We start from the raw sequence: 26731 nt of genomic DNA, 5'->3' as shown, positions 1-26731 counted from the left end.
CTAGGATATAAGTAAAAAGACCTTTACCCAATATTTTGTGGACTGAAGGTAGGAGAATTGTGTGAAAGGAAAATAAATAAAATAAAAAAATAGAAAACCATGTTGACTACAAGTAGCACTTGAGAAGACTTCAGAAAGAATCAGACTTTTAGGGGAGAAACAGGGAGAAAGTTGCAGTGATATTCTGGGACACTATACACTGAAGAGGGCATAGCCCTAGAATAACAACTTAGAATTCTCCCAAGGATGGCCTGATCATCTGTGAGGAAGACATGCGATCCTATCTCAAAATAGAAAAACATAAAAGGACTTTAGATATAGCTGGGTGATAGAAAAACTTCGGTTCAATCCACAGTACTGCAAAATATAATAGAAAGAAAAAATATATATGCATATATGTGTATGTACTATATATATATATATAGTATACACACACACACACACACACACACACACACACACACACACATATATATACATATATCCTATGAGGTTTCTATTGCTGCTGATTTGGTTTTTGTGCTGGGGACTGAACCCAGGGGCATTCTACCTCTGAGCTACCCCCCAGCCCTATTTTTTATTGTATTCTTTTCTTTCATTTTATTATATTATTATTATTATTATTATTATTATTATTTAATTTTGGGGTGGTACTGGGGTTCCTGAAAGCCCTTCTACCTCCAGCTACACTCCCATGGGCTACATTCCCAGCCCTGTTTTATACATTTTTTTTTTTAAATGTGGAAATAGGGTCTCTTAAACCAGCATGGCTGGCTTTGATCCTGCAATCCTCCTGTCTCAGCCTCCCAAGCACTGGGATTACAAGTGTGAGCCACCACACCTGGCTATTCTTTTATTGTTAAAACAAGGTCTCAGTGAGTTGCAAATGGCCTCATTAGTAGTTAAGGCTGGCCAGGAACCATGATCCTCCTGTCTCTGCTTCCCAAACTCTGGGATTATAAATGTATGCCACCATGCCCAGCTTATTTTATTTATTTATTTTTTTGAGGGTCTGGAAATTGAACCCAGGGATATTTGACCTCCAAGCTACACCCGCAGCCCTATTTTTTATTCTTTATTTTGAAACAGTGTCTCACTAAGTTGCAGAGGGCCTAAGTAGCTGAAGCTATCTGAAAACTGAGATCCTCCAGTCTCAGCCTCCTTAATACTGGGATTACGAGCATTTGTCACCATGCCCGGCTATTTTATTTATTTTGAAGCAGAGTTTTCTTAAGTTGCAAAGGACCTCACTAAGTTGCTAAGGCCAACTGTGAATCTGTGATCCTTCTGTGATCCTACCTCCTCCCAAGTCCTGGGATCACAGGCATACCATGCCCAGTTCCTATGCATTTTGACTTTGTATAAATGCTTATCTTTCCAATTTAAACATCTGCAAAGAATGAATTTAATAGTCGTAAAATATTATTTTGAAATTTGATCATATTTTAAATGATTTTAGATATTATAAGGTACCAGTTGAAATATGTTTTAAGTCTTATTTTTCTTAGTATTGGTACTCTCTTTTTTAAAATCTCCAGTGATCTTCTCACCCTGTGCTGTATGTACCCCTTTAAAATGCATCTCCAGCTTTTTGGGCTACATGAGTAAATGAACAAAATCAGAAATGTCAACAAGATCTGGAAAATTCTATAATTACTGGTATTCTTCAGGCAGTTCATTGGAACATATCGGATTTAGAGGATTGTTCTAGGTTTCTGAGTTTAATGAATATGAAAGTACACTGTAATTGAAGGATTAACTGAAGCAAACAGCCTTTTCTTACACTTAATGAAAATTGTGTAGCTACCTTCTTAGTAGAAATCTCATATTCAACTTCTCCAAATGTGATTACTTTTAAAAGTCTCTTGAATTGAAATGGGATTTTTTTTTTGCTCAATAATATCTTTAAAGTTTCATAGTAGTCTATTTAATGAAAACTCCATCTGAATGTCTCCAACTTTGAAAATTTTATTGTTTATTACTTTTAATTTTAGAGTGCTCAAACCATACTTAATTTTCAAATATCATTTATCTGTTTATGAGGATAGAAAATAAATATAGACTGAATATTCTGACCTAATTTGCTTTTAATCAGAGACCTTTATAATTCTTGTACTATTTCAAATCCAGTTAGGTAATATCTTTATAGAATGAGCTATTTTTGTTTTCAATAGAAATTTATGTTTTCTAAATATCAATATTTATTATCTAAATATCAATATTTATGTTGATATTTATATAATAATTATGGTTCAAAAATACACATTAGTAAAGAAAAATAATAAAAGAAACCTCAATTTTTATAAACATTTCAGGAATCAGATAATTTTGTCTTTTGATGTATTCTGTAATGTTAACAAAGCAGTTATTATTACTATTTTAGAAATAAAAATCTGAACATACTATTATCACTAAGATGTATTAATTTTGATAAGACAGAATTTTTGAGAGTTGTATTAGCTTTTGAAGTGTTATACTTTACTAAAAGTCTTTGCTTTTCTAAATGACTAGTCACTAATACTGCCATTGTAATTTATCTTGATGTATAATTCTCTACTATTAAAATATACAGCAACTATACTTTTAAGTTACTTATGGAGCAAAAGCTGACTGCTTAGTCTTTGCCAGTAATTTTGTAGGTAGCTCTTGATGATTGCCTCTAAGTCTTAGCAACTCATTTGTTCCAAGGTCTTTCCCTGTCTTAAGTGCATACAGCTATAAGTAATAGTTTATACTTAGATTTTGTTATTTCACTGTATTTTTATCATTGCAACAGTAACAAAGTAAATAATACCTTTTGCAGAATAAAATATACTTAGATTGACAAGCTCAGTGTAATGAGATTATCTGACTACACAGCTCTATAAAGTATATAGACAGATGAAGCTACCTTTTCTTCAGATATTTGGTATTCTTGCACAAATGTTAAAAGTTTAAAGAAAATGTGCTACACAATACTTTATCAATAACTCAAAGTTTTTAAAAAATTTTTCTATTGGTGCATTATAATCATACATCTTAATGGGGTACAAGCTGGTAGAGGCATACATGCATAGTGCACACAATTAGCCCTTCCCCCATTTCTTCATTCCCCCCTCTTCTTTGTATGCTTGGCTTAGTAATTGACTTTGATATATTTGTGGATGTACATCATGAACATTAGAGAATTTCCCTCTCTTCCCATCCTCCTCAGTTAAGTTGCTTTGTTTGCTCATCTATGGTTTCTCTTTCATCTGGAGTTCTGCCTATGAACCATTTTCTCCCTAGCGTCCACATATTAGGGAGAGCATCTTACTTTTTAAGTAAGAGAGATTTCGTATTGCTTGTGACTAACTAATCTCACTTAGCATAATGTTCTCCAGTTCCATCCATTTCCCTGCAAATGTACACAATGGAATTTTACTCAGCCATAAAGAACAAGTTTTTAATAATACAAGAAAAATTTTCAAGACTCTTAGAAAATTAGGATGAAGGAATATGTTGAACTACAAACTATGGAGATTAAAATTATAAAAATACATACAAATTTATAGCAAAATATTATAGTGGAAAAAACTGGTGGTTTATTATGAAAATTGACTCATAAAAATAAAATATAAATATAAAAATATAAAAAATAAAATATTATGAAAATTGACGCATAAAAATAAAAGGCATAGCACAGAAAAGAAGAAAAAGGAGATATAAATGTAACCATCAGCCAGTCGCACTTATAAAGACAAAAGAATCTAGAAGAAAATATTTTCTCATTAAAGCAAGTTATTTATTGAAAGAATAATATATAATGATAAGATAAATGACATAATATTTGTGTGTGTGTGTGTGTGTGTGTGTCTGTGTGTATTTTCCTGGGACATGAACCCAGGGGCATTCTATCTCTGAACTATAACCCCCAGTTCTTAAAAAAAAGTTTTGTTTGGAAACGGGTCTCCCTAGGTTGCTGAGTCTGGTCTTGAACTTGTGACTTTCTTGTCTCAGCCTTCCACATACTGGGATTATAGGCATACTTCATTACACCCAGCATATTTGAGTACACCCAGCATATTTGAGTATTTTAGATGACTAATAATATTGCTGTACTATATATCTATTGGTGCAAATTAAGCATCCAGTTGTTTTATGTTTATTTTAATGAAATCTTCAAAGCACCTCTGTCAACGACATAAAGTTGTAGCATATGAATAATAGAAGTTACTTTCATAAATTTTCAAAGCTTATAAACTAAAACACCATAGGAGATATCATTCATTTTGGTACATTATCAGTTTCTTTTAAGAAACTAATAAAGAATAAAGCAAATATGTCATCTTCCCAGGTCACTGTATCACATATTGGCATTTCTATATGATGCTAGAAGACAAACAATAGAGATAAATTACAAATACTGTAGTAAAAAGTCAAACTATGTATCAAAAATTCTAAAGGAAGAAATAAAAACTTTTGAGGAATTTAGATATTTTAGTAAGTATTCTCTGTATAATATTGACATTACTATACATCTCTTTCCAACACATCAATAAAAATTATAAAGCATACAGTAGAATATAAGTCTTCACTGCAGCCACAGGAACTATTAAAATGTTAGATTATATTTGGAATCTAAACAAGGGACATGAAGGGTACATTTTTATCACTTCCAAAAATTTCCATTTTTGTTAATTTTGCATTATTGAACTATTTAAGTTCATTGTTTCTTAAATAGTTAATATGGTAATTAAGTTGGACTTTGAAAAATGACACTTTAAGGATTATTTGTACCTTGTAATTCTAATTATTTTATAGTAACACAGATTATCTGAACCTCGAAAATGTTAACATTTCAGGCATTATGTGCAATTTTTTGGTAAAATGAAAGAGTCATTTTATGAAGATTTGGCTTTGTACATGAACATGAATAAGACCCTTGAAGAGGTGGATAAAAATCCAGGCTTTATTTCTGAATTACATAGTAAGCTTCTTTACCTGCAGAGGAAGCGAATATATCTCATTGGGTTGTAGTGAGGATTATCTGTAATTAGCATTAGGAATCTATCAAATAGGAAATACTTCTATTTTCTAATTTTTAAATTTTTAAATAGTAAAATAAGATGAATACAAAGGTACAATATTTTCCAGTAGTATTCACTATTACCATTTTACTCTATGCTATATTAAACTTAAGTTTTATGACTATTTAATTTCAAGAAAATATGTTTTGACAGGTCCTATATGAATATATTGGAAATTAAAACAAGTATTCAGACATTGGTTTAGGTGTTACAAGATGTGACTTGCTCTTGTTAAAACTGTTCTTCATTCTATTATGAGCTGAGTACATGAGCCATCCCCAGAGCCCACAAAGGTGAGATTTCCTAATATACTCAATACTCTGATCAAGAAGACCTAGAAAATCTACTTTCAACCTGTTGACATTTTTCAGAGTGATCATATTCTATGCTAGTATTCATCACAATTATTTAGATCAAAATACAATAGTAAAAATGTTTTCAGCAACAGAGTGTTCTTAAGCTTTGTGTTTGACTTTTGTACAGAAGATAATTTACAAAACAATTATGGAGGGTTCATCATTCCATGATATAGACATTTATATTAAGTGAATTTAAAAACTGGAATATTTTACTGTCAGTGAAATGTATCATGGTTATAATACTAGCAAAGTAGCTTTTCTTCTTTTTAAAATGATACTGAAATTGCAAAGCCATGCATGTGAGTCAGGTTTCTAGTTGCATGATTAAGTGTTAAGAAAGGGCACTCTTAAGAAGTACAATTGATTCTGTAGCAAATGATCATCTATTGTAATAAAAGGATTAGCTTAAATAATTAGCATCGCTCCTCATTAGAAATAGAACAGTGAGTGAAATGGTAAGAACATCATAAGAGGCCACTGAGAACAAGTCTGCGGTTCAAAACATAGGTTTTAGGCTAGGATAATTTGATCATTTTAATAATTCTGGAAGAAAGAAGCAATTCTACTTCTAAAGATAAAGTTGGCACTTTTATTATCTTTCTCTATTGATGTTTCAGTAATATGTCCATATGCACAGATAGCACTACTGTTTTCATTTTCTGATGGTGAAAACTTGACCACATATATATCCAAAGGACAAAGGCACGATGCTCTTCTAATCATATAGATGGTGATCTTTTAACTAATTAAGGAATATAGACTAATAGAACAATTAGAAGAATTTTAAGGTTTCACAAATTGTTTTGGACTGAAATTTTGTTCCATCCTCTAAAATATTTGTATGTTGAAAGTCGACTGTATTTGGAGATGGGGATTTCAGGAATTAATTGAGGTTAAGTGAGTTCCTAAAGAGGAGACTCTTACCTGAGAAGTTGATGATCTTATAAAAAAGGGGGAGAAAGCTCTCTCAGCATGCACACATATACACACGTGTGCGTGTGCATGCACACACACACACACACACACACACACACACACACACACACACACACGAAGGCAGCCGTCAATAGGCCAAGTGCCCTCACCACAAATCCAATTGACTGTCACCTTTATCTAGTACTTCCTAGTCCTCGGGACTGTGAGAAAGTATATTTCTTTGTTGAAGCCATCAACTCTATGATATTTGTTATAATATCCTATAATTAACAAGATACCAATTTATTATTACAGGAAAAAGTTCTATAGCTTTAAACATTGTCTTAAAAATAGATATAAAACAAGCCATGAAAAAGTTAAGTTGGCATTTCATACTTTATACCACAGTATATGGTTTAGAAATACATGGTTACCAAATTTGAATTTGCAGGGCCCTTTTATACACTTTAACTCCTCTTTTTTTTTTTTTTTTGAGACAAAGTCACACTCTTTTGCTCTATGTCACTCACCAAACTCAAAAGATAAAGAGGCTTGAATTGAAAGGATATGTAATTGCAATTGTAGGAATATATGTTAGGAATAATTCAATAATATATCAGGAATAATTTAATAAATCTTCATAAGGCCACTCCAGGGTATTTACGTTTTGCAGATGTAGAGATTAAAATTTAGGTAGTTTGTGAAGGGTTTATTTTATTTAAAGAGAAGGCAGAACAGTATTGTAACATCTTGAGGACTGTGTTCTCATTTAGATCACAGCGCCCTGTGTCTAAGATGGTTCTGGGGTCACTCTGACATCTGGTACTAGTCTATGCAGATAATACTGGCCTCTACATATTACCAACTGATTACAGTTTAGCATACTCTTGCCTTGATTGAAATTGTGAAGAATTCTATTTCCTTAATTGAAACTTGAGAAATATTTTAACCCATTAAGTCCCAATATTTCAAGTCTATGACTATTTTAATGAAATTGACACAGGTACATTAAAATAAATTGGAAATCATAATATAAAACTTGTATATCCTTTGTGTATATTTCTATATATGTATTGAAATGTATTCCTCTTATATATATATGCTCTCTCTCTCATATGTGTGTGTGTGTGTGTGTGTGTGTGTGTGTGTGTGTGCTCTAATTAAGCCGGTGTGGTGACACACATTTATACCCCAGTACTTGGGAAGCTGTGACAGGAGGATCATAGGTTCAAGTACAGCCTTAGCAAATGCAGCACCCTAGGGACATCCTGTTTCAAAAGTAAATAAATAAAAGGGCTGGGGGTGTAGCTTGGAGGTAGAATGTCCCTGGGTTCAATTCCCAGTACAAACACAAACCAAAAATGCACTAAGTATTTACATATTTTTCTCAAATATCTAGACTGCTAAATGTATTTCTTACTAAATTTAAGTTCTTTTAGATGTTCTATATTCAGGTCAGTGAGACAAAGGAGTTCCTCTTAGTAATATGTATAATGTTTATAAAACAATAGGTTTTACTGAAAATAAATTTGTAAATTAGCTATTAGCTACTACTGCAAGGTCACTCAGCTCTTTTATATAGATATTTATATGTCCATTACATCCATCTTTAAGATCACACATCATGTTATTGGCAGGTATTCATTAAAACATGCCACATTTTCTAAGTTATGCCATAGTAATAAATTATATCAAATAAGTAATGGTTTCTTGGTCAAATAAACTTGTATAATATTGTATTTATAGCTCCCTCTTTGAAAATTTATAGATGTATTAATATTTAAAAGCTCAGAGAAATTCTGCCAGGAATAAGCAAAATTTTTGTTTTACCTGTTATTTTCCATATATATGTGACCATGTAACATAAAAATCATGTAACATAAATATTTATTTATATAATTTTATATTAATAAGTGGAAATATTTTATAATTATGATCTTTGTTCTATATGGCTCTCTATAGAAGCATGACATGATTTTGTGCAAATCTATTTTGTTAGACTCTTAAAGTTTTTCATTGGATGACCTTGCATAGAGATGCTGTTCTGGTGATTTTTTTTTTTTTTTTTTGGTGGTACTGGGATTCCTGGAAGCCCTTCTACCGCCGGGCTACACTCCCAGACCTATTTTATATTTTTTTAATTTGGAAACAGGGTCTCTTAAGCCAGCGAGGATGGCTCCGAGCCAGCGCGATCCTCCTGTCTCCGCCTCCCAAGCGCGGGGATTACAAGCGTGCACCACCACGCCCGGCATTTCTTGGTGATTCTAAAATAATAAAATCGCTTGATTCAATCTAGTCATGAAAAAAGAATCAAAAGATCTTACATCAGAAATAAAATGTCTATCTCCAGATAATAGTCAAATTTCTAAATCTGAGTTAGTTTTGATGACAATTCCCTACCCTAGATAGAGCTCCTGGAAGCCTGCAGTGGGCTGGTGGTTTCCTAGTTACTATGTGAATTTTAACCCAAGAAAAAGGAATGTGGATTTTAATCCAGGAAGAGGATGCCCAGGGAAAGGGAAGAAACAGGATGGTCCTCACCTGTTGGGTAGCTTAGGCCAGAACTGGGTCTACATGCTTTATGCCAGTGTTAGATGCTACTACACCAAAACTGAGAACTGAAACCTTGCATAGTCCTAATGTTTTATTGTATATTTCTTACATCATATTTCATTAAACTGTATCTCATCAGTTGCAAATTTGGGCAAATATGTAAGGAGTAGCCAGTGGAAATTCTGTTGTCCATAGGAAACCTGATTGTACTTTCAGTGAATTGGACTAAAGATACACTCAGTAGTAGAGTGCTTGTGTAACATGTGCAAGGCCTTAGGTTTGGTGTGCAACATGGTAAAAAAAATTAACTTGGAACTTATTATTTTTATATTATTATATGTCATAGTGTGGTTCAAAGTCTCTCAAACATATACACTGGCCGGGCATGGTGGCGCATGCTTGTAATCCCCGCACTTGGGAGGCTGAGACGGGAGGATCACACAGGTTCGAAGCCAGCCTCAGCTACTTTGTGAGGCTCTCAGCAACCTAGTGAGACCCTGTTTCCAAATAAAAATATAAAATAGGTTTGGGAGTATAGCCCGGAGGTAGAAGACCTCTGGGTTCCACCCCCAGTACCAAAAAAAAAAAAAAAAAAAAAAAAAAACATATATACTGGCCTTGGTGTGTTTTTCTTTGGGTCCAAAGCTGCTACTTACCCCTCCCTGCATAACCCTTCATAACAGGCAGACTTCTTACATGAGCATTGCATAGTTTCAACTCTTATTTCTCCCCTCCCCCACCATGTCCTTTTCCACTGTTCTACTGGTGACTCTCCTCAATTATCTGATGCCCCTTTTGTTATTTTATCTCTAGCTTCTACATATGAGAGAAAACTAACGTTTGTTTCACTCTTGACTGAGACAAACTGATCTCACTTAGCATAATACTCTCTAGTTCCTGCAAATAACACAATTTTGTTTTTTATTCTTGAGTAAAATCCCTCTGTGTGTATATATTGCAGTTTCATTATCCACTCATCTATTGACAGATACCTAGGTTGATTCCCTTACTTGGCTATTATAAGTTGTGCTGCTATAACCATAGATATGCATGTATCACTAGAGTATTCTCACTTGAATTCTTTTGTAAAGATGCTGAGGTGTAATATAGCTAGACCACATGGTGCTTTTATCTTAGTCTTTTTAGGGACCTTCATAAACTTGTCTCCATGGCAGCTATACTAATTGGCAGCCCCTCTGTAGTATATAAAAATTCTATTTCTCCATGTCACCAGCATTTATTACTTTTTGAATTCTTGACAATTGCCTTCTAAGTGAAGTGAGATGAAATCTCAGTGTAGGCTTAATTTGTGTGACCCTGTTTGATGATGGTAAAAAGACTTTTGATGGTGTTCTTTGCTGTGGATAAGGTTTTCAATTTGATGCCATCCTGTTTATTGACTTTTAGTTTTATTTGTGGAGCTTTGGAGTCTTATTGAAAAGTCTCAACCATAGTGTTTATATGTTAAAGAGTAGCTCCTATGTCCTTTTCTAATAATTGTAAAATTTTAAATCTAATTCTCAGGGTTTTTGTTTGGTTCTTTTTCAAAGTTTCAATTTCTCCAGAGTTTTATTGTTTCAGTTTCTTTAATGACATGTTATTTTGATATCAATAAATAACTTCTGTATATACTCTTTGATTTTGTTTTTAAGCTGTTTGATCATAATAATCAAAATTCTGAATTCTCCTTCTGGCATTTTCTGTACCTTTCTATCATTGACTTCCATTGTTATGGGGTCGTTGGAATTTACTGTTGCACTTTTGGTCTTTTTGCTCATGTTTAAAGGATTCTTAGTTTTGTACCTCTGGGGTGGTGTGCGCGTGCACGTGTGTGTGTGTGTGTGTGTGTGTGTGTGTGTGTGTGTGTGTGTGTTTTATGGGAACTGAATCCAGGAACATTCTTCCTCTAAACTACACTCTCAGTCCCTTTTAAATTTTATTTATTTATTTTTCTTGTTTTTATAATAGGATCTTGCTAGGTAGCTGAGGGTCTCACTACTTTGTTAAGACTGTCTTCCAATTGGCAATCCTCTTGTCTCAGCCTCTCTCAAGTACTACAATTACAGATCTGTGCCATCTCACCCAGCTGTACCTCTGTTTGGGTGTCTTCCATTTTCTATTTTTGTAAGTGTAGTCTGGATAGTAATCATCTCCTTATAGTGAGTACTGGCGTGGGGTAATAGCCTTAAAACATCAAATGTTTATAATGGGGAATTTTAGACATAGTCCATAATACCTTTATAAATGGGTATAATACCTTTGCTTGTACCTGTATTTTCTTGCCCTGTACCACTTGAGCCACTTTTAGTGACTGTAAGTTATTGGCTTTCTCTTGTTTTGCTTTGCTTTGAAAATTTTAGCAGTTCTACTTGGGAGTAGATTAATGCCACTGGCCCTATACTTGCTGCTTTCAGAGTACCTCGTGTTTTCCCTAGAGCTCTTCCAGCACCCACACAACATAGTCACTTAAGTATATAAGACAGAGCCCACAGAGATCCCAAGAATGGTTTGCTCCAGAAACCAATTGTGTATTTAATTAATTGATTGATTTACGGCATGGTGGAGAATAACTTTAATCCCAGTACTTGTGAAGCTGAGACAGGATGATCTTAGGTCTCAGCAATTTAGTGAAGCTGTCAGCAATTTAGATAGACTCTGTTTCCAAATTAAAAAAAAAAAAAAAAAGGCCAGGTGTAGCATAAAGGTAGAATGCCCCTGGGTTCAATTCCAAGCACTATTACCTGCAAAAGAAAAAAAAGAGTATTTCATACATGGCTTATATTTGTGTTGAAACTATTTCCCCCTATATGCATGTGACTTAAGTTCTTTCTAGAACTCGGTCTAGTGCACACAAAAGTCAAAAAGGAAATCAAATATTTTTTCTTAAACATCGATCAGAACTGATATTTTTCAAAGCCCTTCCTTAAGAGGGGCTCAAGAATTATACAATATGCTCATTAATTTTTTGTGCTTTTCAGAGTTTATTAGGTGCGATATTACAAAAAATCATTCTGAGAATTTTTTAAACTAGAATATTCAGTGATTTTGTAAAATGCCTCGTTATTGCTATGTTCTGTACTGTTTAGTGGGAATATAAACAAAAATTCATAGTCTTTTTTTGTTCCTAAAGGGAAATTAGAAAGTAATACAAAGAGAACAAGTAAAAAGGATGTGTGCACAATTCAGTGGCTTTATAAATTGAGAGCTAGAAATGTACTTGGCTAGCTTTTATGACGAGTATAACAAGTGACAGGCCATTGAAAGGTTGAAGAAGAGAGATAATGAAATCTTAAATTAGAATAGCTTTCAAAACAGACTGACAGTACTGTTCACAGCAAATTAAAAAGGGATTGACAATTGGAGAGAAAATGGAGATATGGAATTTGAGATGAGAATTTATTAATCATCCAGCGTTTTACTTCATAGATGAAATCTTACTGAGAAGTCTCCATAGAGATAAAAGGTCATTTAAAATATTTCTAAAATTCTAAGAGAAAGACTAAGTGGACTAAAGATTTCAGGATTATTTTGTCTTAAGATAAAAAGATCAGATTTTAAAAATAGGATATCAACTATCCAAGCAGTCAGATTGGACTTAGTTAATATTTATTGTCATTAGTACTATGCAACTTTTAATGAATAATACATGCACTTTTAAAAATTATTACTTGAATTATAGAATATATTGAAGTAGCACCAAAGGCCTAGCTAATCATGTTGCATTCTTATATTTTGTTTTTTCTTGTTCTTTGTAAATGATAGTAAGTGGAAGCTATGTGGATGTTCAGTTTTATATGGATCCAGACTAGACATGACTGACAAAAGTTTCATTACTAAACTTTCAAATCTGTAATTATCAGCTGTCATTATATACCTCTGGGTCATCACCTAATCATCTGGAAGTACCCTGGTAGTAAAAAGGCCATTTTGGGTGTTAGTAGAAGTCTCCAGGAGACTGGCACAAGTAGCTGGTAGAAGGCTGTGTTTTTTAAAGAAACTACTTTGCATGCGGATGGTATTCTGTATACATGATGTGGCTTTTCTACTTAATTTTCACAGTTTATTAATCACAGGACTTTTATAACCTAGAGAACATTTATATTCCAGAATAATTTGTGACCCCTTTATTTATTAGCTCCACTCTTAAGCTTTAAAAAAAAATAAGACTAGGAAATATTGGTTTAATAATAACCTAACAACAATCCAGTCATTGCGTATGTATATTTTCTGTAAGCCTCACTATAATATTTTGAGGTATTATAATATTCTCATGAATGCCAACCTTGGCACAATGTTTTTGCTAGATAATTATTATCTAAATATTTATTTGGATATCACCATTTTCCATTTATAATTTAAAATGATCATTTCCTACTCCTTAGCTTTTTAATGAAATATATTTTCAATATTTTTCTCATTGAAACAGGTTAAATGGATAAAATTAGTTATTTTGTATTTTATTTGCTACTCGTTATTTGAAGTTCTCACTTTCTCAAATTAAAAATAACAAATTTTTAAATAAAAATTTGTTTTATTGTATCCTATTAAGTCCAACTAAGACTTCCTTAATAGTTTTGCATATACATTTGTTATTTCTAGTATTTTAACTTTACAACTTACTTTTAGAATTAACCTTGGCCCAAAATAAAAAGAGTAGTTCAAAACTATATTTTGGTTAAAACATTTTGAAACCTGAAATATTTATATGACATTTAAAATTTACAATTGGATCGTTGTTATATTTTTCATCATTGTACATGTGTCTAACTCTTAATATATGAATATAATTTGTGTAGAACTAATTCCAGAAAACTGTACATTTCTTCAAATTTTAAATAAAGTATCAATATGAACAAAGTACACCTTAATATTTTGATAGTAAACAAATTTATTTGTTTTTATTTTGAACTACAGAAGAAGAAATTTGTTTAGAAATGGGCATAGCAGTAGCTATGGGTTTAAAGGAAAATTTCATTTTAGTGAACAAATCATAGTGGTCCCCAAATATTAACAATACCTGTGAAAAACTTATTATGCTTGATAAAAGATATAAATTTTAGACTATAAATTTTGATTTTTATCTGATTTCCAATAGTAAATTTTCTATTAAATGACTGATAGGTTCTAAGTGGTAGAAAGTATCATGGGATATGCCCTTGGACTTGAGGAAATACATTCAGTAGAAGCCTCTTAGCTGATGTTACAAACAGTTCATTTCCATTGCAGTTGAAAATTTAAAAAATGCAACATTAGGCAAAGTATACAGAAAGCTGTCATAATTGAATACCATAAATTAATTAAACCCTAGAGATTATGATTATAATATAAATCAGTTTAAATAAGGCCAGGCGTGGTGGCGCACGCTTGTAATCCCCGCGCTTGGGAGGCAGAGACAGGAGGATCGCGCAGGTTCGAAGCCAGCCGCGGGCACTGGCTTAGGAGACCCTGTTTCCAAATAAAAATGTAAAAATAGGTCTGGGAGTGTAGCCCGGAGATAGAAGGGCTTCCAGGAACCCCAGTACCACCAAAAATAAATAAATAAATAAAAATAAAATATGCTCAGCCCATAGTGATATTCTTTCATGTGTGTGCATTCACATATGCGCGCACGCGTGTGCGCGCGCGCACACATACACACACACACACACACACACACACAATTTTTAACAGAAGGTCTTACTACTCTGTTTAATGGTATGCAAATCCTCAGAACACAATAATAAACACCAATGAGGGTGGGTAAATAGGAACTCATATACACTCTTGGTGGGACTGTAAAGTAGTACAACTACTATGTAGATCAGAGAGAGGTTCCTCAAAATGCTAAGCATTGAACCACGTATGGCCCAGGTATACCGCTCTTTAGTGTCATTACAAAAGAATTAGAATTCTATAGTGACACATACATATCAATGTTAATGCAACACAATTCACAAAAGCCAAATCATGAAACCAACTACAGTGTCCATCAACAGCTGAATGATTAAAGAAAATGTGGTATTTACACACAGTGGACTTTGACTCAGCCATAAAGAACACACTTATGCCGTTTGCAGAGTGAGTGGGAACTAGAAAATATTATACTGAGATTAGCTGGTCACAGAAGGTTGAAGGTCCTGTGTTTTTTCTCATATGCTGATGCTACAGAGAAAATAAGAAACAAAAGAGACTTCAGATAAATGAGAAGAGTGCAAGAGGAGGGATCTGGGGAGGTTAGTGGAGAGGAGGAAAGGATAATGAGGAAGCAAGCAATTGAAATATTATTTCCTTATATCACAGTAACACTGCCAATCTCACTAAGATATAAGGGAAGTAGGAGAGAGGAGTGAGGTGGAATTCAGAGGGAAATGCATGAAGGGATGTGTATGTATTTTTGTGTCTCTGTGAATCTCACTATGGTTTATAATTATAATGCTTCCATAAAAGTATAAAAATAGAAAAAATTACAAAATAGTATTCTAATAAATCTTAAAATGCTGAGGGTTGTGGTTGTAGCCCAAAATAGTTGCGTTTAGAAATAACAATTAGAAAGGCAAAATAATGGAAGATTGATGTATTAATAGGATGAATATAAAATAATTCCAACTGGTTCAGACAGAGAAACGCAGAGGCTTTGCTTCAGATTTGTTTGGAAAGGCCAGAGGAACTGACAAAGACTGTGAGAGATGCTGGCTTCCATCAGTTTGAAATGGAACACAAACTGACAGGCTAGTAAAGGCTTCTTTTATAAACACGAGTAAGACTAGTATGAAGCCAGAGAACATTTGGGGCAGAACGATAAAATTCATTTCAATATGCCATCCATGTTTATATCAAAAAATGATAACAATTTGCTTAAAATTAATTTTATTGAACATGTGCCCGATTTTTCATCTTATGACAAACGTTCTGGTATTAAATTTTACTGAAAAGTCAGGTGAGGCTTCCTTTTTTAGGAGTAAAAGCCTGATATATTTCTGAGTAATTAAACCTTGCCATTCTTGTCTTTTGATGAACAATGGCAGTTGGATTTGTGTGTTCAGAGCTCCAGATGCAGGTTTAAATCATTTCAGAAATCAGAGGTGCATGTGAATTGCAGAGGAGAGCCACATGGTGAGGACGAGGAAAGTATGTTCAGCAATTTGAAATGCGTTTATAATCTGAATGTGACGATTGTGGCAGAATGTTATGGTGTACAGGATGGATGATGAAACCACCAAGCTTCAGTCTCTTGAGACCCTACATGAGCATGAAGGCTCAATGGAGTTCCTCAGGAATCATTCTCAGGGCAGCACAGGGAGATTGCTTCTTCTCCAAGTTCACAGCATGTGGTAGTCAAAATGCTCCACATATAAACATGCAGGCATTGTATCCCTGGGTACCTGATTTACATCAATAACTACTCTGAAAAAGACAACATTTAAAAAAAATGTATTAGAAGATAATATTTTTATTGGTGTCAGCATCTTTTTGTATGATCTCTTTGATAGACTGAATTATGGACCAATGCATTGAATTTATAATCAGTATGTTTATTTGAATATACATCTGAAAATTGTATTTTGAAAGGCACATTTGGCCTTTTTTGCCAAATGAAAACTGTAAATATTAAAACATGCTACTCACTGCTTATTTGGTATGAGGAACAGTGTTGTTCTTGTTCACAAAAGTTCTGCACATATGGCTTCCTTTTAGCAATGTGCTTCTAATAAATAAGGCTCATCTTAATACCTGCAGATCCATATATCCTACTGTTGTTATTTATTGGTAACATCACTCAATCAATAGCTGTCACTGAAACAATGAGTCCCAAATCTGAGCTTCCATGTTGACCTCAGAGATAAGCTACAGTGTCATGACTGTTTGCTCTCTGTAATTGCCTAAATTGATACCTCCTTAATTTTTAAAAAAAATCTTTGCCTAGACTTTTGGAATTCAATTCAAATAAATTCTGATCCCTCTTAAATTGCTCTAAGTACTTAATTGATATCTCAAAGGGCCATTACTATATTTTCTGTGGGTAATTGCCTGAATTGATATCTCACAGTCACCTCCTCTTACAAACTTGAATTGATTCTAGTTGGCCCCATATACACTGCTCCTCCTTGTTCATATATTGGGTAATAGCACTGCCTAGGTACCAAAGCAGAATGCCAACCTTCTTTTCTCCTTTCCCATCTTTTGTGACCATGGCCTGCCCATTATTTCCTTTTTTTTCCGTCTCCTCCAACTGCCTAGACTATTATCTCTCACCATTCTGACTGCACCAGGCTTCTGTCTTACCTTGTTTACCCATAACCTGCATTAAAAAAAAAAAAAGTCTCATTCCACAGTGCCTCATTTGACTCTGTAATTCTCAGGATAAAATCACTTTGTGTTTAGTGCTTAGGATGATACTACATCTCTGTACCCCCATCATTGTCACTCAATTCCCTCCATCCTACCATTTTGGATAATCCAACTGCTGCAATGCCTTATGTCTGTTTTTTTATTTTTGCCTCAGTGCCTTGCATAGAGAGTTTATGAGTTCAGCCGTGTAGCCCTCCACTGCCTTTCCACTCTTTCTATAAAAGTTTGTGTGTCTTCTCTTCAAGGAAGACTTTTGTGACCATGACTCCTACCCTAGGGCTCAAAACATTTACTTTTCTTCTGATAGGTTGGTGGTGTTACTAGGGTCTGGGGTACAAAGCAATATTGAATTTAGATGCTTTGACCTATCCTTTTGTATTCTCTAGTAAACTTAGAGTAATTTAAGAGTGGTCAGAATTTGAATTGAATGCCAAAATTCTAGACAAGGCTTTTTCAAAAATTGAGGAGAAAAGAAAGATTTCATTTTGATTGACATAGTTTTGCATATTTATAGGATGCATTATTTTAATTAAATACATGTATATGGTGTTAATGTTCAAATCAGGATAATTATTATTTCACATTCTTCAAATATCATTTCTCTGTGTTGGAAACCTTCACACTCTTCTAACTATCTTGAAAGGTATAATTAACTGTTATAGGTTATAATTACCCTTTTGTGCTGTGGAATATTAGACATATGAATGTATAAGGATATGTATATATACAAAATGAAATATTATTTAGCCATAAAAAGAGAAGGCCTGTCATTTGTGGCAACATGGATTGAATTGAAATCCAGTATGTTTAATGAAGTATACCAAATACAGAAAAACAAATACTGCATGTTGTGGAAGCTTAAAAAGCTAAGATTTAGAATAGAATAGAATAGAGGTTACTAGAGGTTTGGAAGGATGGTAAGGGGATAGTGAAAAGATGGATATGGATTTCAATTTTCTTTTCTTACATGATTAAATAAATGCTGGAGTTAACTCTCCTTTCTAAAGAACATCTACTACAGTAAAAATATACAAGCCGTTTTTAATCTCTCACGCTACTCCTTTGTGCCAAATGAGTCTATCTGGGTATTTTGGTGTTGCAGGAAAACTGTGAGAATCTATCTTTGAAATATCACACTAGATTGTAATGCCAGCATGCTGATATTTGGGCATTTTCTACTTGTCAGTATCATTAGTGTCTACTCTTTTATAAAATGCTCTCGACATTGGTCTTCCCCTGAATAGTTCTTTGTCTTTTAAATCCCAGTTTGAAATACTTTTTTTTTTTCCCAGAGTGAACATTCTGACAACTCAAGCAGCACTTGGTCTGATTCGAGGGCATCCCCAGTTTTAATTCTTTAAAGAACACTGAGTTGCTCTTCAATAGTCTATTGATTTGCTGATTGTTTTCTCCTCTACTGGAGTATTAGAACTCCTTTCTGAATTTATGGGGCCCTGTAGCTCTGAAGAAAGAGTTGTCAAAGTGTGGCCCACCGCCTATGTTTGTTAAGAAGTTTTATTGGAATTAGGTCACACCCATTAGCTTAAGTGCCGTACATGGGTTTTTTTGTTTTTGTGTTTGTTTTTGCTACAGCAGCAGAGTATTTGTGACATAGATCATGTGGACCACAAAGAATACTTATTAAAATATTTACCATCTGGCCCTTTAAGAGAAAACTTGATTATTCTTGATCAAGAAGTTAATATAGCACCCAACAAATAATAGATGCACAATAAAACTTTGTCAGATGAATATATGTGTTGTACAGAAACCCACTGAATAGGAAATGAGGCACACAGACCAGAAGATACTTAACGGAAACCTTCTTAGATATAGTTACTCCTTCAAAGGGTCACTCTCTTTACACCAGACTATTAAAAATACCTATAAATAAAAGGGTTGATATGTTATAGAACTTGAAGGAAAACTGAAAATTGTACTAGAATGATGAAACCTCTCCAATTAAGAAAATACCCACTATTGGTCAATCATCATGGTCTGGTAGGGAGGAAAGTAAATGCTGGACCATTTTTACTTGCTCAGCTATGATGTGCCATGAAGAAAGATGATTAATAAAATAGGATATTTTCACCATTAACTAAAAATTAGCCCTCACTTAAAAATATGACCCAACATGGGCAAGTAACAATTTGTATATTCATCTACTCTATTATTCATTATCAAACATGTATGTTGCTTAAACATACAAGTATTGTTATTTGAATGCCTCTTGGGCATTTTAAGTATAAGATCACATTTATTATAACAACTTTATTTATAATAAATCTTTCTCCATCGTACACCTGAAAAACTAGAGGCAGTTCCAGTTGTATAGTTTGCTCGAGGTTGTACAAGTGTGTATGAAATGCAGGTCTATCACATTCCATTGTCTCTCCTACTTTATTTTGGGCAACAGGGAACTATAACCTGTTGTGCCTATCTTAAAACTACTTACAGTATAAAGAGAAGGCATGCAAATAAACAAGGACCCTGAAATGTGGGAGGATTTTTAACAGTGACACAAAAGCTATAGGAAAGTGCAGAGGGAGTTTATTATCTCCTACATGAGAGGTGGAAAAGTGGAGAAAAGGAAAGAACATGTTGTAAAGGTGATGCTAAACCGAGATACGAAAGAAGGGACACGCTTAAGAAGCAGGAGTAGAAGGAAAAGCAATCCAGGCAAAGACGACATTATAGGCATTGGCTTGGGAGGCAAGAGTAAACATCCCATCCTCTGTGGATGTGTTGCAAAAGTCTTTCATTACAACTCATGCTAACTATGCAGGGAAGATATAGCAGGCTGGACGTATGGGCAGAAACCAATCATAAGAGATCCACTTGTAGGGAGAAAAACTCAAGACTTGTAATTAAGGAAAGCATCTGAATACTGTGGCAGCATTAGCAAGAAGGGGTGAAAATAAGCTGAAATAAGAAGCTGGGAGGCTACTTAAAAGTTATTGCAGAAGCCCTGACAGAGTCGAGCTATGGAGCAAGAAAAGAGCATATGGACATTAGACCTAGAAATAGCCTGTCCTGGTTGTTTGCTGTTCTTTAGTATAGTATCTGGTACATAGCACCAGATACCAAGAAATCATTTTAAAAAGTGCTACTTGTTTTAACCAGTTGTTGGATTACTTATATAACTTAAAGCTATGTCAGAATGATTTAAACTTCTTCAATTTGACTGATAAATTAATAGATTTGAGGAATACTTGCAATTTATTAAAATTTAAAAGTGCTCAATTCAGTAGAATAGAAAAAGAATTATGTTTCTAATATTAAGAGATATTTTGAGCAATGCAGTAGCTAGGACTTAAACAAATTAAATATGTCTATAACTGTAATCATGCTTACTATATTATAAGCACCCTGAAAACTGATGGTGTATTTTTGTTTTTGTATTTCTGAATACATGACAAAATATGTATGTGTATATATATATGAACAGTTGCCTATACATGTGCAAACAAAGATATCCTAAGAGTATTAGCCTCACGTCTTAAAAGTAGTGTTAGAAATAATTCATATTTTTGTAATATGACTTTTTCATGTAATAATCTGCAGTACACCTTCTGGGATGCATTTTTTCCCTTCTGAACTGTGAAGCATTACTGGTGTTTAAGCTAAAGGTTGATCACTGTTCTTGATTGTCGCTGACTTCTATGTCCTGTGTGCTTCTGTGCATCTGATCTTTGCATCTTAAAATCACCAGGCAACTCTTTGTTCTGAAACTGGTTGACACACGCCCTTAAGTACCAAGCAGTGTGCGCTTCATTGACAATATTGCCCTTGTCCCCAGGAGCCTTGTTATCCTCTTCCCTCAACCGTATCTCATTAGTCAACTCCAGTACTTTTTGATCCTTCTTCGTGCATTCAGCAATCCAGATTTATATGGAGATAATAAATTCCCTATGCAGTTTGACAGTCAGAGAAAGGCAAGAAATATTCCATATCTAATTTGGTCTGTGTTTCTCAGAGTTTTTGCTCTCTGCTTTAATCAGATCGTGTATGTGTGTAATTATGCGTTTCTGTGTACATACACAATGTATTGTGTCTGGTATGCCCATTAAATTTTTAACACTTTTATTATTTCCACAAGAGTTTTTCTATGTCAGTGTTACACTCAAGGCAGAATTCACTAATGTGGTTTGATTTCAGTTCTCAGATTACTGCATTTTAAAAATTATCTCCTTGCAAAAGTTATAGAATATGTCATGCAGTCATTAGAATATATATATATATATATATATACATGTACACATCTATTATAACAATGGGATGCTACTTCAAAGATCTATATTCCATTTTCTTTATGGGATTCATAACAATAAAATTAAGTATTGTTGTTGGACTGTAATGTAGGGCTGGACTAAGAAGGGCAGAGTTTCCTTGAAGAAAGGAGAGAATGCCAGTTTTTAATCACTCATCTGAGCCTCTTAGCTGCTAAATCAGAAGTGCTCCATCAAGATAAATTTAAAATATCTTTTAAATGTTGGGTGTTAAGAATTAGACTGATAAAGGCAGGTGATATTTACTATGCGGTTACTAAAGGGCCAGCAGTGCTTGGAGTACATGTAGTCTTTAAAGTAGCCCTGTGAGGCAGACTGTCATTCCCACTGTGCAAATGAGTAAATTGTGGTTTACAAAAGTCAAAAGACTTTCCAAGGGCAAAGGGCTACTTTGGCAGAAAAGATGCACAGACTAAGAGTGGGTGGGTGGTGAGAATAATCTTTGCTCACACTACATATATTGACATGATCATTCACTCAAAGAAAAAGGCACCACTAACAAGAAAATGTACAGTATGCACGGGGGGAAAAAAACCCTCTAAATTTGGCCCCAAATTGCATATTCATTCTTCTTGGCTTCAAATTTCATTTTTTTTAAATCTCACATTTTATTTTCCTTTTTAAGATTTAAAGAAAAGATCTCTCGAGCATTTTTAGCTGCTTTCATTTGTTCAAAATCTTAACAGGTGGTGTGCATACTGAAATATTAACCTAATATATAGAAAGAGATTTAACACATGTGTTTATATTTTTATTTACCATCTTGAAATTTCTAATGAAAATTATTTTATGAAGTCATATCAAGAATTATATTATCTTTTTCAGGTCATTACTCCAAGTTTTTTATTTATATTTACAAATTAGATAATTGCTCCCAAATTTAAAGTGAAAATATTAGTCAGGCATGGTGGCACACACCCATAATTTCAGTACTTGGAAGGTTGAGACAGGAGAATCAGATCTCAGGTCTAAGGACATCCTCAACAATGTAGTGATACTCTCAGCGATGTACTAAGACCTCATTTCAAAATAAAAAGAAAAAGGCTGGGGGTGTAGCTTGGAGGTAGAATGCCTCTGGGTTCAGTTCCTGGTACTGCAAAAAAATAAATAAATAAAATGAAAAGATTTCAACTCTCTGACTCTAATGAATATGTTACAATGTGAGAGCTTTAAAACAGGAAGATGGGCAAGAAATAATGTGATTACACAAAATAAACAGAATTAACTTCTAATTTCTGCATATAAGAGAAACGTGTTTTTGTTCACAGACAAGAAAACGCAGAATGGTAAAATTATATACTAATGTGTACGAATAAACTGTATTTAATAAGAGACATAAATTGTGTACCTTACAACTTTTTAAAGTTGGTTGAAGAAAGAACTGTACTAAAGTTATGTTTGCTAATTTGAGTTCATAATTTCATAAACTTAATTGACTTTCACACCATCCCTGTAGTCTGTGTAGTCTAGGCAATGTTCATTCTTTTACAGATGAGAGACATCATAGGAACACAGTTAAATGATTAAGTGACATATTGTGCCAGTGATTGAAATTCACGGCAACCAAAGTTGCTATTAATGTATTTGGTTTTGATAATATTAGAAATGAAAATAAAACTTAAAATGCTTGAAGAAGAAAACCAAAATTTTACCTTGCTTTCTGTTCTTAGGGAATTTATGATACAAAATCCCTACAATCCCCTTCAAAAATTCTTACAAACAATTTTCATTTTATTTAAAGTGATATTAAATCCTTCAGTAATAATTATGATATCTGATCCTAATGTCTTCTATTTCCCTTGCATTATTCTTACCGTCTTTAATAATGAAGTGGATTTTTTTTTTCCCTGAGCTCCTCCTGTGTGCTCCACAATTTGCAGATTTCATTAAAACAGAACAGCTGTGTCCTGGGCATTGGCCAGGTGCTCAATCTACGGGAAACTAAAGAAAGAGGGAGCAAGGCCAGAAATCCCAGTAATACAGGGGTTAGCGAATCGACAAGGACAAGAGCCTTTTAATATTTGTACCAAATTAACTGCAGGAATAAGGTTTATCTCCTCATCAAGGTCCTCCTGTGCCGGGCAGCCTTCTGTTTGCCCAGCCGTGGTGGGGGGGGGTGGATTCCCGTGCCTGAGACATGATTAGAGAGATTAGATTTGTTCTTCCCATCTCCCTCTGCCTTATTAATCTTTCATTTACACTGGGATTAGATGAGATTCCATTAGCCAAATCCACTGAAAAAGATTCTCCCATTTTAATATTTATGCACACTGTCTAGTCCTTAAAGTGGGTTCTTTTTGTTTCTGCCCTTAATTGGACCAGTGGGTTTCTTCTTATTAACATCTTTCTTTTAGAGATTAGGATTGATGAATAAAATTAATGACATCTGGCTCAACTCATCTGTTAAATGCAACACTTTTAATGACTACCTTATTTACTATGTATGAAACGAACATTTGCTATTAAGATCAAAGGTATAAACCAAAACAGACCTAACAGAGTTGAATCTAAAAAGAAAAAATCCTAAAGACTCTCTGATAGTCTGTGATTGTCCAAAAATAAAAGTGGTAGAAGGGGTGATATTTAATAACACTAAAAACTTATTTTGAAATCCTTGTTCTTTTAGATAATATTTTATGGTTAATCTCTTAGGGAAGGTATTTAATTTTCTGGAACTAAAATGAAACATTTTCCAACCAAAATACTGACATAACTTATATCATTAAATAATACTTTTTTAAAAATCCATCACTTTCCATTTGAAGAAATTTATTTATTTTTGTTTGTTTGTTGTTGGCACAGGGAATTGAACCCAGGGGCATTTTACCTCTGTACACCAAAAGCCCCCAGACTTTTTATGTTTTGTTGTTTTCTGTTTTGAGGCAGTGTATTGTTAGACTGCTATGTTGTTGAAGCTCTCCTAGAACCTGGAACTCTCCCATCTCAGCCTCCCAAATAATGGGATTATAAGCATGTTTACTTTGGAAGAAGTTTTATATTGTTTTTTTTAATTTTTTTTCTTTTTAGTAATACTAGGGATATAACCCAGGGAAATTCTACCTCTAAGATATACCCCAGCCCTAATTTTTTTTAAACTAGGTCTTACTAAATTGCTGAGGCTGTCATTGAACCTGAGAACCTCCTGTCTCAGTCTCCCAAGTACTGGGATTACAATTGTAGGCCACAATGATATGCTTTTACTGTGATATTTTATTAACATTGTTCATTGATAATGCTTTTAAAGGGAATCTGTTGTCTTGTGTTTATAGATGTATTTCAGAGGAGTTTCTCCACATTGGCACTACTGACATTTTAGGCTAGATAATTCTTTGTTGTGGTTCTAACTTACATATTATGTGTTGTTTACAGCATCTCTACCCTCTACCCACTTGATGCGAATAGCATCCCACTAGTTATGAGCATGACAAATGTCTATATACTTTGCTACAAACTTCCCTGGGGATGAGCATCACTCTTAGTTGATAAAAATTGAAGAACTTTTAGTTTTGCCTTTTCAGGTTTAAAAATGTAGGAGGTAATAAGAGTTCAGTGTGAAATCAAAGTTTAGAAATACACAGTTCATAAGTATATAAATTTTCAAATCTAATCACGCTTGCTTGAGCATGATCTGTATAATTTTTGCTGTGTTATTTTTGAATAAACTTTCTAGTATTTATTCTTGTCGTAAGTAAGAACGATAATACTAATATCCCCCTCAAAGTGTCATAATAAAAGATAAACAAGATAATGTATATTACCGGCATCAAGTGCTCAAAAATATTGTATTTCTAACTTTATTTGTAATTAGTGGCAATACTTTACCTAACATATGCTAGTTTGCTGGTTTATATCTCAATGCAAAGATATAGTAACAGCGGTATTATTAAGTGAAAATAGCAGTGTAAGTGCTGTGAACAATTCTCTTGTTTTACTTATTTTGCTGTATGATATTTAACACTGTTAAAAATAATGTTAGAATCTGACCCCTCCCTTACACAGATTTAAACCTGCAGTATTAAACAAAATTATCAAAATTATTTTATATTAAGTAAATCATAAATATGTTATTCTAACATATAACTGTTTCATTAGACAGCTGTACTTAAGGGTACAAAATGAGTATGTTTTGGATATCTAACATAAGCAAGGTTAGCATAGTTAACAATACAGGATTGTATACTTGTAATTTACTAAGATGATCGTTTTAAAATCCCCCCAACACTCAAACAGTAGCTTTCTAGAATGAAAGATACATTAATTAATTGACTTCATTGTGGTGATTATTTTACAATGTATTTATGCCTGAAAACATCATTTTAGGTTTTATTTTATGTACCTTTTGTATACCAGTGATAGCTCAAGCTGTTAAAAACAGAAAGCTGTAGCTGACATTTACAATACTGAGGTTTTTTGAGACAGTGGTATCTTGCCTTCAATGCATGGTGAGGCCGTGAACCCTGAATAAATCAAAAGAATACATTCAAACAATACAAATTTAATTCAAACTTAAAAGGGAGCAATAAAGAATCACTTTGTGGGTTGAAGTGTGCAGAAAAGAATTAAATTCAGGGCTCTCGATAATTCTGTATTCAATGTCATAAACAAGGCATAGATAGAAGAGACGTGTACTTTTAGAAGAATTAGCAGAAAATATAAGGTGCTTCTTTTGTACTGTCACAAATTGGATTTTTCTTTCTTCCCTTGAGAAGCCAGGCTGAACAATAGAATACTCTGAAAGAGAGAGTTGCCGAATACCAAGGCCATGTTTTTGAACACTAAGTAGATGAATGATAGAGATGTAGGCTTGGCATTTTGAATCAATTATCAGTGAAATCCTATTATGCCATTTAAAATAGAGGCCCTAAAGTCAAGGTTTGCTTTCCAAGCATTTGTTGCTCTTGGTAGGTTTGCCCTTGGACATTTACAAAAGAATTTTTGCAGAATATAATTTTTTATCGGAAAAAGATCTTCATTTTGTAAAAGTTGACAGAAAATTAAAACTGATTATACTCTTAAAGTAGACATAAGATACTTATCCAATTGGCTCGTGTTTGTAGGTTCAAGGCTGGATTCATATTGATTAGTTCATCTTCTATGGTGAAAATAGATTCAGATACTTATAATCTTGGTTCAAGCAAGAACTTTGCATTCATATGAATGTAAAACAGTACTTTTTGCCCAGGGTAAAGAGCAGCTGTAAATATAATGCATATTACAATATAATATCACATATAATATG

The 26731-nt window shown here is 33.7% G+C and overlaps 1 protein-coding gene across 10 annotated transcripts in view; it reads left to right on the top strand.

Moving 5' to 3' along the window:
• The window catches only part of CACNA2D1 (calcium voltage-gated channel auxiliary subunit alpha2delta 1), a gene marked incomplete at both ends in the record, with an annotated part of 507019 nt that overhangs the window by 333610 nt on the left and 146678 nt on the right, over positions 1-26731 (top strand). The window lies entirely within an intron of this gene.

This window comes from Muscardinus avellanarius (genome assembly GCF_963383645.1).
Source record: "Muscardinus avellanarius genome assembly, chromosome: 9".
NCBI classification, from domain to species: domain Eukaryota; kingdom Metazoa; phylum Chordata; class Mammalia; order Rodentia; family Gliridae; genus Muscardinus; species Muscardinus avellanarius.
Note: the sequence above shows the minus strand (reverse complement) of the source record. Positions and strands in the feature narration are given on the sequence as shown.